A 15,817-nucleotide genomic window follows, 5' to 3' on the forward strand; every position below is an offset into this window, starting at 1 on the left:
GAGGAAATATTTGCAAGCCATATGTTGGATAAAGGCTTCTTATATTATATATATATATATTCAAATTATATCAGGAACTCATACAACTCAAGATTAAAAAAAAAAAAAAACCACAATACTTTTCCAGAGAAGATATACAGCTGACGAACAGATAAATGAAAAGCTACACAGCATCACTAACCATCAGGAAAATACAAATCAAAACCACAATAAGATATCACTTTACACCTGTTTGGGTGTCTATTATTTAAAAAAACAATGTTATTAATTAAAAAACATTGTTTTTTTAAAGTATATTATTAAAAAAAAAAACTGTGACCGAAGATGTGGAGAAAAAGGAACACTTATACACTGTTAGTGTGAATGTAAATTGGTACAGCCATTATGGAAAAGAGCATGACAGTTCCTCAAAAAACTGCAAATAGAACTACCATATGATCCAGCGATCTCTATTTTGGGTATATACCAATCTCTCTCTGGAGTATATTTCTTCAGTACCTTTAAGAAATATCTGCACTCCCATATTCATTGTGGTATTATCCACGATAGCCAAGATACAAAAAAACCTAGGTAACCATCAACAGATGAATGTATAAAGTAATCATGATATATATACATATACAATGGAACATCATTCAGCCTTGAAGAAACTCCTTCCTTTTAAAACAATATGGATGAACCTGGAAGACATCATGCTAAGTAAAATAAGTCAGACAAAGAAAAAAAGCTACATGATCTCACTTATACATGGAACCTAAAAAGTCATATATATCGAAGAAGAGAGTAGAACGGTAGTTAGCAGGGACGGGAGGTAGGGAAAACAAGGAGATGTTGGCCAAAATGTACCAAGTTGCAGTTATGTAGAATGAATAAGTCCAGAGATCTAATGTACAGAAATATGACTACAGTTAATAATACTGTATTGAATACTGGAAATTTTCTAAGAAAGTAGACTGCAGGTGTTCTCATCACACAAAAAATGTATAACTCTGCATGAGGATAAGATATGCTAATTAGCTTGACTGTAATAAGTTCTTTGCTAGGATAAGATATGTCAATTAGCTGGACTGCAGTTAGCACTTCACTATGTACATGTGTGTCAAATGATATTATATACCTTAAATATGATCAAACTTTTTTAAAAAAATAAAATCAAACAAAACAACCTTTTCACAAAGTCTCACATTCTTTGGATTGGTATACACTGTTCATGACTCCTTCAGCCTTCAGTTCAGTCCCTCAGTCGTGTCCGACTCTGCGACCCCATGAATCACAGCACACTAGGCCTCCCTGTCCATCACCAACTCCCAGAGTTTACCCAAACTCATGTGCATCGAGTTGGTGATGCCATCCAGCCATCTCATCCTCTGCCATCCCCTTCTCCTCGGGCCCCCAATTCCTCCCAGCATCAGGGTCTTTTCCAATGAGTCGACTCTTTGCATGAGGTGGCCAAAGCATAGGAGTTTCAGCTTCAGCATCAGTCCTTCCAATGAACACCCAGGACCGATCTTCTTTAGGATGGACTGGTTGGATCTCCTTGCAGTCCAAGGGACTCTCAAGAGTCTTCTCCAACACCACAGTTCAAAAGCATCAATGCTTCGGCGCTCAGCTTTCTTCAGTCTTATATCCTACCTCTTTCCACATTATACTTCATGCTCTTGTAGCACCAAATCACACAGATTCACTGTCTCTCACCAACATTTACAACTTTCCACATATTGCCTCTGTCTCAATGTTCTCCTTACACTTTTCCAATCATTAAACGTTCCTAACCCTTCAAGCAGCCACCCATGTGGAGTGTCTCTCAACTTCCTTGATAAATTATGTCTATATTCTCACCATACTTGATATATGTCTTTTTAACTCAAGAGCTTATCACAACATCTAGCACATAAAATTATGGACTCTGTGGACACTTGCTGGGTTACTGGATAAAGAACTGGATCAATGGATGAACACATGGTTGACAGAAGGATAATTGAATGGACTTTGGAAGATGATCAGAAAAGTTTTCTGAGAAGATATATTTTACTCTCGAAAGACTGAAAGCACTGTGGTGAAGAAAGGAATACATTCCAGTTGGGTAGACTAATCAGAAGAAAAATGAAAGGAAAGTGAGAGAAAGTTTTGTGGAGACAGTGAATTCATCTGGGGCAAAGTCCTTATATGGGAGAGTAGTTCGCACAGAGTCGGACACGACTGAAGCGACTTAGCAGCAGCAGCAGCAGTAAAAGATAAGCTGGATATTAAAGTTGATGAAGGAACAAGGAGAGAAAAACACTAATGTCATATTTTAATACATTCAGGAAGAGGTGATGGAGCTCAGGGGAGAATAGCATTACACTTGCAGGCAAAGAATGTTAAGAATGGAGAGAAATTTAATGGGTTTTATTTGCCTTTAAATTTGTATGGGCCGATTTATGGTCAACCCTGCCACAGGCATGGGAAACTACTACACTTCCGGTTTTAAATACCAATGTAAAAATATTAAGTATTTAATTTTGTTATTAAAAAAATCAGATCCAGTAGTATATCCACTTCTGGCAATATATTTAGGCAGAAATATAGATATATTTTACATAAATCTTCTGGAAGATTATTATTCATAATCCATTAAACTAGAACATTATTTTGAAACACAAGGTAAGACAAAGTTTCAAATAAAAGTCTAAGAGGTTTCTGCAGACAACTAGAATAGCAACCAAACAAAAAGAACTATGAGCATCCTTCACTCTCACCTTTCACTTAGGGAGTGAATCTATTCAATTCTGAAGGCTGAATTTTTTTATTCCTTTTGAACAGTGCAGTAAGTTTTTGAAGTTAGGCAACAGGGAAGCTGTTAGAGTGACAAGAACAAAAATGGCAAATTCTAAATTTTCCAGAGCCATAATAAAAATGAGAATGAGATTGTTAATACACATTCAAGGAGCAGCAAGTAGTAGTAATATGAGACAAATTTAACAAATTCAAGAAGTTTGGAAGCAAGGTAGTAATGAAAGTTATCTAAGAATCTAAGTATTAAAAATTGTGGCAGATTATAATTTCAATACAATTGCTGTTGTTTAGTCGCTAAGGTGTGTCTGACTCTTTGCAACCCCCTGAACTGTAGCTCACCAGCCTCTTCTCTCCATTGGATTTTCCAGGCAAGAATCCTGGAGTGCATTGCCATTCCCTTCTTTAGTGGATCTTCCCGACCCAGGGATCAAATCCAAGTCTCCTGCATTGGCAGGTGAGTTCTTTACCACTGTACCATCTGGGCAGCTCACCTAGTAAAATATTTTCCATTGGGCCTGGATATAAGGAGCATTGATGGGGATAAATGGAGACTAAATTACTTACAGTTGTAATTCGCTAGTTACAATTGTCACAGGGGCAATCTAGAGATTGGATTGGGACCAAACTTGAAAATAATAATGAGAATTACAATATGCAGAGCCTGATTCCAGGACAGTAAATATATAAGGGAGGAGATGACTTCAGCAGGTTTTGTCTGAAAGATAAGCATGTCAATTTACAGTATTTTCAGGAAAAGATTTATGCTTTAAATGTGTTGGCTCTTTAAAATGTTTTTATTATTACTACAGCTTTAACACAAAAGAGAAAGCAAAAAGTTTTATCTATATAGATTTTTTAAAAAATGAACTCTGACATAAGCCTCACAACCCAAACAAAATTAACTCAAAATGGATCACTTTAAAGTATAAAGCTATATAATTTTTAGGAAAAAAAAACAGAAAATGTTCATGATTTAGGACTAGGCAAGAAGTTCTTATTTAGATTTGACACCAAAACTTCATCCATGAAAGGAAAAATTGCTAAATTAGACTTCACCAAAATTTAAGATGTTTCCTTTCAAAAATACACACTTACAATGATGAAAAGACAAGCAACAGACTGGAATATGTGCAAAACACATATCCACCAAAATATTAATGTCTTGTCCTAGTATCTAGAACTCTAAAACTCACAGGATAAAAAGGAATCTAATCATAAAATGGGCAAAAGATATAAACAGACATTTCACCAAAGAGGATAAACAGATGGCAAATAAGCACATGGAAAGATGTTCAGTGCCATTAATAGTCAAATACAAATTAAAGCTTCAATGTAATATCCCTTACAAGTGTCAGAATGGCTGAAATAGTGACAACATCAAATGCTGGAGAGGATGCAGAGAAACTAGATGTCTCCTGTGTTACATGTGCGAATACAAACGAGTAAAGCCACTCCAGAAAATAGTTGGCAGTTTCTTATAACTGACAGGCAATTATCAGACTACCCAGAAATAGATTCTTCAGCATTTATCCTAGAAAAAGGAAAACTTACGTTCATGTAAAAATCATACATGAAAGTTCATAGCAGCTTTACTCAGAAGAGCTAAAAACTGGAATCACCTCACATGCCCTGAAATAAATGAATGGTTAGACAAAGTGTCGTATCTCCATACCAAAGAACAGTGCTCAATAATAAAAAGAAAGGAACTATTGAGGCACACAACTTGGATCAACTGGCAGGAAATTGTGCTGAGTGAAAAAAGTCAATCCCCAAAGGTTAGAATATGATTCCATTTATATGATGTTTTGAAAAGACAAACTATACAACGGAAGAACAGATTTATGACTGATTACTGGGGGTGGGTGGGGTGGGTGAAGAAGCAAGAAGTTATCAGAAATTAGGAATAGATTGAAGGGGATGAAGGAAGAAGGGGGTACTGTCATCAGAGGAGAGCAATTAGAGATTCTTATTGTAATAGAATTATTTGGTAACTTGAAGGTGGTGAATATATGGACTCACATATGTGATAAAACTGCACAGAACTTAAATACACACATGAGTAAATTAAAGAAATAAGACTGACCTTGGTATATTATAGTTTTGCAGGATTTTACCATTGGTGATACTGGGTAGAGTGTACACAGGACTGTATTAGTTCCTATAACTGTACATGAATATAAAATTATCTCAAAATAAAAAAAATTAAAAAACTCTGACCTGTGAATTTAATGAATGCCCTTAGTTATTAGGTTATAAGATAAAAAGAACTCTAAATTCAGTTCAGTCGCTCAATCATGTACAACCTTTGAGACCCCATGAATCACAGAACGCCAGGCCTCCCTGTCCATCACCAACTCCTGAAGTCCACCCAAACTCATGTCCATTAAGTCAATGATGCCATCCAACCATCTCATCCTCTGTTGTCCCCTTCTCTTGCCCTCAATCTTTCCCAGCATCAGGGTCTTTCAAATGAGTCAGCTCTTCTCATCAGGTGGCCAAAGTATTGGAGCTTCAGTTTCAACATCAGTCCTTCCAATGAACACCCAGGACTGATCTCCTTTAGAATGGACTGGTTGGATCTTCTTGCAGTCCAAGGGACTCTCAAGAGTCTTCAATACCACAGTTCAAAAGCATAAATTCTTCGGTGCTCAGCTTTCTTCATAGTCCAACTCTCACATCCATACATGACCACTGGAAAAACCATAGCCTTGACTAGATGGGCCTTTGTTGGCAAAGTAATGTCTCTGCTTTTTAATATGCTATCTAGGTTGGTCATAACTTTCCTTCCAAGGAGTAAGCATCTTTTAATTTGACAGCTGCAGTCACCATCTGCAGTGATTTTGGAGCCCCCCAAAATAAAGTCAGCCACTGTTTCCCCATCTATTTGCCATGAAGTGATGGGACCGGATGCCATGATCTTAGTTTTCTGAATGTTGAGCTTTAAGCCAACTTTTTCACTCTCCTCTTATTTTCATCAAGAGGCTCTTTAGTTCTTCTTTACTTTCTGCCATAAGGGTGGTGTCATCTGTATATCTGAGGTTATTGATATTTCATTGCACAAGAAAAATGTCATTAATATCAAGATAATTCTGAACTATTTAGATTGACTTAATAACTTTGATAACTGTTTACCACATTTAATAGAAAATGTTTTATATCTTTATTTTACCACTCTAAAGATAATGTTAGCACAACATTCTAGTTTATGCAAGTTTTAGACGTATTTTCTAACGAATAGACTATTGTAAATTTCCAGAACTACTTTTACTAATTTGGTGCATCAGATAAACTAATATCACTTAGAAAACCACAAAATTTTGTTTTCAACTGAATTAATTATTAATAATGCCTTAAAAGAGATCAACACAGGGTTTCTGAGGAGAAGTTAGTTGTAATTCTTATCTTTCTTCCTCTATAAGTAAGATGGATTTTTCTTTTGGCTTGTTTTAGGACTTTTTTTTTTTTTTTTTACTTATAAACAAAATAAATACAGAAAGACAAGTTGTAACTTTTTATCATTTTTTCTGTTTGGTGTTCAAAGTTTCCTAGATCTGTAATTTTGTATTTGGAGGGAATTCTCAGTCATTATTGTTGCCAATATTCCTTCTGTTCCTTTTTCCTTCCCTTTTTGTTACTCACATCACATAATGTCATATATCTTTTGTAACTATCCTACAGTTCTTGAGTATTCTGGGTTTTTAGTCCCTGTTTACTTCAGTTCTGGTTGATTCCATCGAGATAGCCTCACATTCAGAGGTCCTTTCCTCAGTCATGACCATTTGCTGAATATTTCAGATAACCTGGACTCCCGGGCAAAAAGAAGCCTGTCCCTCTTTTCTAAGCAGATGTTGAAACTGTGTTTTGACCTTTGTGAATATAAAAATCATGTCACAAAGTTGCCACTTTCTACTTTGAACAGATTGATCTGAACTCAGAAATCTTCCTAATTTCATGAGGTATTTTCTTTTTAAAGACTCAGCATCATGCTATTTGGAGAACTAGTCTTTTGTAGCTCAACTTTTTGTTTCTTTTTCTAGATGTTTATAACTTTGAGTTTCCCTTTGACAAACCCTATGTTGGTAGAGAGCCAGGCAAACAAATATACATGTTTAGTGTCACAAACTGAGTCACTATTGTGGAGAACAATCTGAAAATATACAGTAAACAGCAAAATCAGTTTAAAAAAAAAATAAATGCAGTATGAAATTAGATACCAAATAAGTCGTTTCAAAAGTAACAGCGAGAGGACATCCTAAAGGCTAAATAAATCAGGCAGGGTTGACGGGGCAACTCTGAGAAGCAGTAATGTTGTTGCTAGGTACACTTAAGGTGTGTGGTGAAGAGATCTTGAAATGGGAGAAAAGCGCGAGGGCAGGCACAGATAAGAAAGCACTAACTTTTCTCCCTGTGAACTTAAGATTTTCCTTGACTGTTCTGGCACAAATCTTTCTATCATACTTAAGAATTTCACATGAGAAAAGATAATTCTTGTTATGAGAAAAAATTGAGGGGTCAAAAAAAAAGTCATATTACCTCCTGGAATTTTGCAGGTAGTGAATTTTTGAGGAACTTGGAAAAAGTCTTCATTTATTAAAGTAAAGCTAAATTCATTACTGCCTCTCTAGAAATGCTAAAAGCATTTTCAATATTTTCTAAGCAAAATTACACATTCCCAAATGTAAACCAATTTTTACAATGAGAAAAAATAATCAGAATTTTATCTTCTACTAAGACCAGAGAGACTCAGTGAATACTCAGTGAAGGCCTTTGCTTTGAGATTTATTCTGCTATCGACCTTTCTTTGAGATAGTTTTCCTTTGGATGCCCCACTGCCAGGGGATTGGTGGCAGAACTTGAGTTCATATTGTTTCTGTATATGTTTAATTTTTAATGACAAGTCTCTGAGTTACCAGATTGTGTCAATTACCCATCCAAGAAATCTAATTTTGTTGATGAAATTAGATGCTTGGAAGAGTCACATAAGCATTAATTTCAGTTTAGCAGCGTCTCTTTGAGTGGTAGCAGGTGCTATTTAACTGAATTGCCAGCACTATCAGGCCTTAGAGTCAGATCAAGTCTGTCCCAACAACTCTACAGCCAACAACATGGCACATGGTCATAGCTCTAAAAAACAAAACTTTTCAAAAGCCAAATAAGACACAGAATCATTTTTCTTAAAAGAATAATCATGAGGGTTTTTACAATTAACCCTATAGCTAAAACTTATAGATACAATAGAAAGTGAAAAGTTAACAAAATTGCCTATGGTAATTCAAAACCGTAAAAAACTTCTTTCTAGGAATATGCCTCTAAATAAGGCTAAACTATTTTTTACTTGCATTATCAAGATGATTCCCTCTTTACCATTTTATTTCACTTCTATAACAGAAAATTCTTGTTCTATCCATATTCTCCCTTGTTATGGCTTTCAATGCACCATGGTAGTGAGTACCTGTAATAATCATTCCTTATAGTAAAATCACAGGACAAATTTTTATTCATCCATTTATTCACCCATTTTTATTCCCAATGAATTTGAATATTATTTCCTTGACAAAAAAAGTGCAAGAAAGTCCACAATTCCACTTAAGTCCAATATATTTATTTTTACCACCATAGGGAAGTACGCTGCGAGACAGCAAAAGAGACACAGATGTATAGAACAGTCTTGTGGACTCTGTGGGAGAGGGAGAGGGTGGGATGATTTGGGAGAATGGCATTGAAACATGTATAATATCATATAAGAAACAAATCACCAGTCCAGGTTCGATGCATGATACTGGATGCTTGGGGTTGATGCACTGGGACGACCCAGAGGGATGGTGTGGGGAGGGTGGTGGGAGGGGAGTTCAGGATGGGGAACAGGTGTATACCTGTGGCGGATTCATGTTGATGTATGGCAAAACCAATACAATATTGTAAAGTAATTAACCTCCAATTAAAATAAATAAATTTATATTTTAAAAAAGGAAAAAAAGAAAAGAACAAATTTTAATTTAAGTCAAGAATTTCAACTAGCAGTGTTTTCCCCAGAGCCTGTTAAAAAGAGCATCTATTGAGCAACCAGAATTTAGTACGCATCTACTATATACAGGGCATTGCTCTAGGTTTCAAGGATAAAGCAAAGAATAAAAACAAAGTCTTCTCTTGGAGCGGACATTCTGGTGAAAAGCTTACCAAATGCGGTCTCTACTCCAGAGGAGCTCTGACCCAGACCCTTACTAGAGCAGGGAAAGATTTCCAAAGGAGGCCTTTTTCCAACACAAAGAATGAGCAAGAGGAAGGTGGGCATCATAGTTAGCAGGAAAATATAAAGGTTGTCAGAAAAGCTTTGCTGAGGAAGATATATTACTGAATGGGTTCATGTGCCTGGCACACAGTAAGCCAAACGCTAAGAAGTCAAAGCTTGCATCAACCCACTGCAAGTCTGAGGCCTACCTCTGGCAAGGTGAGGGGCACGCTGGGGATATTCACGAGATAAAGAAGCAGGGTGATCTGAGGTGTGAGAAGCATGAGAAGCTTAGAGAAAGGTGACTGGAAATAAGAAAAAGCCAAGGTACTATCATTCTGTGCAGGCATTACAAAGCTAAGGGCTTCTTCCCAGATGCGTGTTTAAAAATGGAGTCACTTACATACTCAGAGGGGCTTCCCAGGTGGCTTAGCAGTAGAGAAACTGCAATGCAGGAGATGCAGATTCAATCCCTCGGTAGTGAACATCCCTTGGAAAAGGAAATGGCAACCCATTCCGGTATTCTTGGTCCATAACAACTGCACTCAGAAGGCGGATCTTTCAGCTCTTTGACCTCAAAAGGTCACTGAGCAGCGCTAACACAGGCCCAGTTGGAAGATGGGGAGGGGCCTATCCAGCCTTAAGTGGTTCTGTTCTAACAAGACACAGCTGACTAGCCACAGCTGACTCCAAGTTCCTGACTACCCTCTGTTTAGGTTACCTGCAGTTTGGAGGATAAGCAAGGTTTTTTTGGAGCAACAACTAAAAGGACCTTGCTGAGGTGAAGGCAGGTTACAGGTGTAGTTGATTTAACCTATGATTTTCCACAGTTTTAGAGATGCCTGAGTAGGTCTTGCAAAATGAATGAGTCCAAAAAAGTGTATTATTCCAAAAGAAGAAAGAGTAAGTGCTAAAGGCAAGGAGGCATGGCTAGCCCACTTCATTCTGGGACTTAAGTTGCTACTTGTTTAACAGGACAGGGGAGGAGTTGGATCTGAAAATATGAACGGAGCCTGACTTTGATGGCCTGTGGGTCAAGCTCCAGAGATCTGGGGATTCTCTCCACAGCCTCTTTACTCATAAAAGGATTCTGATTAATGCAATAACTAAAGAAGGAGAAGGAAAGGCAGAAAAGCATTATGTAATCATATGATTAGATCATTGATTTCTGAAAAGTTATCTGTACTTTGTATACTTTTCATTGTGTTTTTAAGGCAACTAGGAGAGTTTTGGTAGGCTGCAGTCCATGGGGTCCCAAAGAGTCGGACACGACTGAGCGATTTCACTTTCACTTTTCACTTTCATGCATTGGAGAAGGAAATGGCAACCCACTCCAGTGTTCTTGCCTGGAGAATCCCAGGGACGGGGGAGCCTGGTGGGCTGCCATCTATGGGGTCGCACAGAGTCAGACACGACTGAAGTGACTTAGCAGTAGCAGCAGGAGACTTTAATAGTTTCAGAATTGGAACTTCAAAAATAATTATAATAACTAATATTTTATAACACTTGACAGCTCTCAAAAATACTTTCTCGTGTATTATTGTATTTGATCATCTACTTAATGCTGCAAGGTAGAAAAAGTATAATGAATTTCATTTTACACATAAGGAAATAGGTCAAGAGGTAGTTTTCCCTGGGTCAGACTTCAAACAGTGCCCTTCCACCTCCAAATTCTGGGATCTCTCTACCATACTAGATCAAATCATATGCAAAATCTAGTTGCTTTATTTCAGTAAAAATTTCCTTTTAAAGTAAACCTTTCAAAACTGTAATCCTGGGCTCCTCTGCATTTGAATTATAGGCGTGCTAACAAGATGTATGGCGTAGTCACTATCAATAGTACCATGTCTCTACTCTGCAGCTGGCATTCCCTACAGGAGATTCTCCAGCAGCTTTGCACCACTGAGTTCCCTAAGCCTTTGTACCTACTTCCTGTACTGCTTTTCTGGCTCCAAAATTTCGCTCTCATCCTTTTAAACAATATCTTTCTTTCTGTCAATGCTGACTGTGCAGGGTTCGGTATTTATCACTCTGGCCTTCAGGATCTGCTTGAATAAAGATCTTCTTTGGTTTGTCCGAACTCTGCCCTCAAGAATTTACATTCTCTTAAGAAATAATTACTCACTGAAACAATGAAAAAATAATTCAAAAATGGCAGGAAATAAATATTCTCTCCATTTATCTTGATTACACCTGACTTTTGAGGAGATCACTTTAGAGAACTTTAAACATGTTCTCATTTTGCACTTAAAAATGTGCTCATCCATCCATGTACCTACCCAGGGATTTTCTATTTCCTGAACAACTTTGTGTGGCAAGCAATACTAATACATTAGAAACATCTTTGCTACTAAGGGTTATAATATTGTTGACTTTCAAGGTAGCATTAGATATTTGAAGTAAAATGCTATATATTTTGGCTCAGGCGATGAAGAATCTGTCTGCAATGCAAGAGACCTGGGTTGGATCCCTGGGTCAGGAAGATCCCATGGAGAAGAGAATGGCTACCCACTCCAGTATTCTTGCCTGGAGAATTCTGTGGAGAGAGGAGCCTGGTGGACTATAGTCCATGGGGTTGCAAAGAGTTGGACACTACTAAACAACTAACACTTTGACTTTTTTTCACTTTTTATTTCTAGCCCTTTGAAATTATGAAATGTAAACATCAAATCATATTCTTATGAAAAGAATGACTCTCTTGTTACTCTATGGGTATTCTCACAGTGAGTATGTCACTGTGGTTATTCACCAATACCCACAAGGTGAATTTGGTGGGGAGGGGTATAGGAATCATTTTTTCAATACTGAGCCATACAGGGTAGGAGGTAGGTGCTTTGTTCTGCATCATCGTCTATTCATGTCAGAACCCTGAGTCATCTCTTGTTCTTGGCATGCTTCAGAACAGGCTCTCTCTCTCAGTGAACTTCTACAAGTCCTTTCTGGAGTCATTCTAACTTTGCAGCTTCATTCTGAGCCTGGAGAAAGCCAGCTGAGTTCCCCCATACAGTTGTTTTCCTTCTCTGTGGTGCTTTCCCACATAGAGTGGTCACTCAGTGTTTCTTACACTCCAGTTAAATACAAGAAACAATAAAAAAGCAACTGTGGATCCATCTGCCTATACACACTCTATAAATACACTAAGCCAGAAGTTCCTCTCTGAGTTGAACCCATGAAGAGTGTACTCTGCTCTTCACTCTTCAGATCTCCATCGGGCAGCTGTGGCTCCCCCAGATCCTGTCGGGGATCACAGCGTCTCCTCACCACTTCCAGCTTTCCTCCACGTCTCAGCTGTGTCACGGATGTCTGTCAACACCAATGGCAGACAAATGGAGGCAGAATTTTATTGCTCTTTATGTCACTTTCATCAGTTTGCATTATCCAAATTTTTTGTTCAGTTTCAGAGGCCTAGCCTCAAAACTTCAAAAATTAAGAATTAATACCCTGTTTTCTCTGCTTTCTTCTGTTTCTCTTTCCTGAGGCAATGGTCCGAAATGCCCAGCTAACTAGGGTTATTAGGTAAAATAAAGTATGGAAAAATATCAATTATTATGATATCCCTTCATACTACTGGTAAAATGATATATGTTATACAACTGTTTACCAATTCTAAGTGTTCGTGCGCTCAGTCACTCTATGAGTATTTTTAAGGTGTTTAACTTTTATATTTACCATTTATATACCTTTCTTACAATTCTTTTTGATGATGTTAACTCATTCTCTACTAAAGGAGAAACTTTATAAGTAACAACTGTTAAATTTGGCCGAAGAGGTGGTGAAAGGGCAAGTTATGCATTGATTATTAGAAATTTTCCTATTTTCTTAAAGCTAAGAAATCTGCCTGGCTCTTGTGTTCTGAAGGCAGGGCTCTGATGAGCAAGAAGAACTTGCACTTGCACTTTTCAATCTCGTCCTCCATCTCAAATTCTTTCCCACCTTCATTTTCTCTTTTTCTCTTTGTCCTACACTACTATTTTGTATAATTATATATATAATTATACAGGGAACTCTTCTCAACATTTTGTAATGAGCCATACAGGAAAAGAATTCTGAAGAACACACACACATATATATATATATATATACACACACACACACACACATATATATGTAGAACTGATTCACTTTGCTGTATAGCAGAAAATAACACAAAATTTTAAATCAACGATACTCCAATAAAAATTTTTAAAAATAGATGTGAAAAAGAAGTACTTGTCCTCTTTGCCGAAGTGAATGCCTCTCTTCACTGGTATCTGATGACCCCTAACCACCCTCCTCCAGGGGCTGAAATCATGTTGCAGCAGGGAGTACGTAGTCACGTAGTAGTCACCTAGCATGGCTCTACCCCTTTTAGTTGTAGGAACCTGCATAAGTTATTTAACATCACACAAGCTCAGGTTCTGCCTTTGAAAAACAGAATACTAATAGTGCCTGCCACATGGTAAGTTCTTAAAAATTGAGAGGCGTTCTATCATTGCCTCTTTTTCTTCTATCATTGCCCCTTTTTATTGCATCTTCAGTCTTTTCTCTTATATAGATTCTGTTTCTTCTCCCACAAATCTGTTCAGTTCTCTCTGAATTTAAACAAAAATCACCCCTCAATCCTGTAGCATCTTGTGCTTTCCACCCCATGATTCTCTCTTTACCACCAAGTTTTTGAAAGAGCAGCTATTTCTGTAGTCCTTTTCTGATGACCACAAGTTTCTGAACTTTCATTACTGATGTTATTGAATTTGCTTATTCAAAGGTAGTATTGATGTTCTAATCACTGAGTCCTGTGTCTTTTCTCTATTTTTAAACTCCTGAAACATCTGTGCCATTAAACATTGTTGAATATCCCTTTGTTTGAAATAAGTTATCCCTCAGCATCTATTTTTGGGTTGTATCTGTTTTTTGACATTCTCTTTGATCATTCTCTTCCTATTTATAAATGTAGCCATTTCTTAACTCCTTTGCTTAATCATTTCATTTAGATGTGCACAATCCTTCCTGAAATTTCATCATATAACACCCCTATCTGAATGAACCAAAGGGTCTAGCCTCCACACTAAATTAATAATCTCATGGATTATCTGCTTGGATATCTGCCAGACCTTTGAAGACCAAAGACAACGTGAACCAAAGTCATCCTGCTTCCCCTAAACCAACTCTTCTCTCTGTATTAAAGATACTGGCATTCTCCCTGGCAACCAGATTCAAAATCTTAAAACTACGTCCTTTTCTACCATCCATCTCCTATCACCAGTCACTCACCAATCCTATGAACTGTAACTTCATAATATTTTCATATTTATCACTATCTTCCAGTTTGTCTCCTCCATGGTTTGGGATTTATTACATCTTACCTGAAGTACTATAATAATCTGTAACTTGTTCTAACTCCTCTTAAGTCTCTCCCTTCAGCTCCCTCACCTTCATTATTTCCAACTAATCAGTTGAAAATGCCAACTTTATCAACGCCAGATAAAGCCTCAGTTTAAGAAGTGTTTATGAATAGGAAAATTACAACAGAAAGAAAAGAAGAATTAGCATTTTGGTACTGCAGTTGGGTGCTATGATATACATGTTACTTATCTTATTTAATATTAAATAGCATCTTATTTAATATAACATTATGATATCTTATTTAATTTAAATGACACTATATTGTCTTATTTAATATTAAAAACAAATTGTGATGAACATACCTAGTTGCCCATGCAATATCCATTTCCCTTTCATTTTTCCAAATAGAACTCTGATTTTTTTTTTTTCAGATTTCTATCTTCATCTGTTCTAAAGGAAAATTCTAATTACTCTATGCTAATTTTCTGACTCTTGTGATTGGTCTAAGGGTGGCTATGTGTCCTAAAATCATTCAGAAGGGTAAAAGGAAGAACTTGCATTTCATGATTGGCTAAGAATCTCTCTTTCTCATTTTAGGTAGGAAAAGGGAGCATCTTGCCCAAGTTGCCCCAGCCACCAACTTGGGACCATGAGAGGAGCCAGACTGAGAACAAAATTGACAGGGAGAGAAAAGCTGAAGCCAAAGAGTGGTAAGGAAAAAGTTAAGCGATACACTGCACCTCCATCCCCTTAGACTGCAGGTTACACAAGGTAGTACTTTTTTCCTTATTTGTTAAGCCATTTCAAGTAGGACATTCTGTTACTTGCAGGCTGAGTCTGCCTGCTGGGCAATTCTTTGATCTGAAGGTGGGCTCAAAGAGGCCCAAGTTCACCAAGCTGGTAGCAGCAGTGCCAAGATTTGAAGTTACATTCACTTGACTAAAAACCCCTTGCTTTTTTCATTCACTCATTAACTCTGGTACTCTTGCCTGGAGAACCCCATGGACGGAGGAGCCTTGTAGGCTACAGTCCATGGGGTCACTAAGTTGGACATAACTGAGCGAGTTCACTTTCACTTTTCACTTTCATGCATTAGAGAAGGAAATGGCAACCCACTCCAGTATTTTGCCTGGAGAATCCCAGGGACAGGGGATCCTGGTGGGCTGCTGGCTATGAGGTTGCACAGAGTCGGACACGACTGAAGCGACTTAACAGTAGCAGCATATTAACTGATTAGGACTCTCATCAGGTCAAAACCTATAAAAATATTTCAGACATTTATTGAGACATTACTTTGTATTGTGCAGGGTTATCAGTGCTTCACAGTTGCTAATTCATTAACACTTTGAAATAATCATATGAGACCCATACACTATCCTCATTTTACAAAGACTGAAGGAGGTTAAGTCATTTTCTGAGTCACATGGCAAGTAAATGATCAGAACATAAAATTGACCCAATGCATTGTGACTCTAGAACTGCAACTCTTGA

This window comes from Oryx dammah, unplaced genomic scaffold, assembly GCF_014754425.2.
Source record: "Oryx dammah isolate SB20612 unplaced genomic scaffold, SCBI_Odam_1.1 HiC_scaffold_4, whole genome shotgun sequence".
NCBI lineage: Eukaryota > Metazoa > Chordata > Mammalia > Artiodactyla > Bovidae > Oryx > Oryx dammah.